The sequence below is a fragment of the Phoenix dactylifera genome, chromosome 5, assembly GCF_009389715.1.
Source record: "Phoenix dactylifera cultivar Barhee BC4 chromosome 5, palm_55x_up_171113_PBpolish2nd_filt_p, whole genome shotgun sequence".
In the NCBI taxonomy this organism is placed as follows: Eukaryota; Viridiplantae; Streptophyta; class Magnoliopsida; order Arecales; family Arecaceae; genus Phoenix; species Phoenix dactylifera.
Window position 1 is genome coordinate 14,915,717 of NC_052396.1, and position 1,660 is coordinate 14,917,376.

Consider the following 1,660-nt stretch of genomic DNA (forward strand, 5'->3'; position numbering starts at 1 on the left):
GGAGAGAAGGAGAGAAGGAAAGAAAGATTCTCATCTCAGTGCTTCTTCTGGAGGCAAATTCCTGTGCTTGCCTCCTCCACTCCTGCTGCTTCCACTCCCCCATCACGGCTAAAGCGAAGTTGGCTGCTTTCCTTCTCTCTTCAAGAGGGCCTCAATCTGCCCTTCCCTGGTATTATATTTGATCTACCGCACTGGATTATAAGCAACTTGCACAAATAGATAATAAGAATAACAAGATAAAGATATTATTTTACAAATCACTGTATATTAAGATTTAAAATAATGACTTACAACATTATAACTGCTGCTATGACAGCCCGTAAGCCCCCAGTTACGTTGTAACTACGAAAAAAAATATACTTAAATAACTATCATGGTAATGTGTGCTAGATAACCAGAATCATAGCCGCTATTTAGCATTTTGTTTAGATTTATAGTTTCAGTTCGTAATTTTATACCAACTAGTGAAATTTATTCTTTTATTTGGTGAATAGTGATTTCAGCAGAAGGCCTCATTATTTATCTGTTATTTTTTTATCAACACAGGAAATAACAACTGCTATAAGTCATTATTTTACATTTAAAATTCCCTCTCCCCTCTCTAGATAGATTTGGGCAAATACTTGCCATTACTGTTTTGCTTAACAGCGCTATCGAAACCGTGCTGTATATTATTTTGAGAATAAATCTTGCTGTGTGTTATTGAAATTTCATATCTATAGACAATGGAAAGGAATGATGCATTATTATTGTTGCTTGATTGCTATTATAATAGTGAGTAATAGACATAATGGAGGCCTCTTAAGTCCAAAATCATAATGTTTGTCGCTCCATCCGGTAGAAGAGAAGATGTTTGCTTGTCTTTCAGTCATTTTCTTCTTTCAGACTCACCTGCATAGCCTGGTTTTTTGGGTTTACTGGAATGAGAACCACAGAAGTTTATAAATATAACACAATTATTTGCTGGAAAAAAATGAATTTACTAGCCATACGACAATCCAAAATTATTACTCACAAAATGAGCAAGCTGTGAACCAGTTGAATCTGCAGATGAAACAAATTGAGTGAGAGTTGGGAGAATGGTTGCAAATGAATATTTTGTTGTGGATCCTTTTCTGCTATCTGCTCCTCTTCAGATACGATATTCCATTACCTTTACCCATGGATGTTGCAATTAGCTCGGTCCCTGGTTCCATACCTGCATGTAAAAGAACAAGGTTCTTTGCATACTTAATGGACCATTAGGAAAACAAAAACTGCTTTTGGAGATTATAAATATGGGTGAAACAAGCAGATGGGCATATTAGACACGCTGCTGTAAGTTACAACTTTCAAAAGATATCTGAACCATCATTATGGTTTCAGGCATGAATCTGTGCTGAGCTATTTCTATGATCAAGAAGTGCACTAGCTTTATTCCAAATGCAAGGTAATTCATGCTCATAACAAAGATGATGAGATTCTTAGATCTTATCAGGAATGAGGTCCCTTGATTAAGGACTACTTATGGAATGTCAAGCCCCCCAAAACAGGGTGCCTGTATGCTGCATCAACTTGTTCACCACAATATTAAAATCATTTCTGGTGCAGCATGCTGCAACAATGCCTAGTTGACATGTAGGTATTCTTCTCCAAATTCAAACAGAATCTGCAATGATAA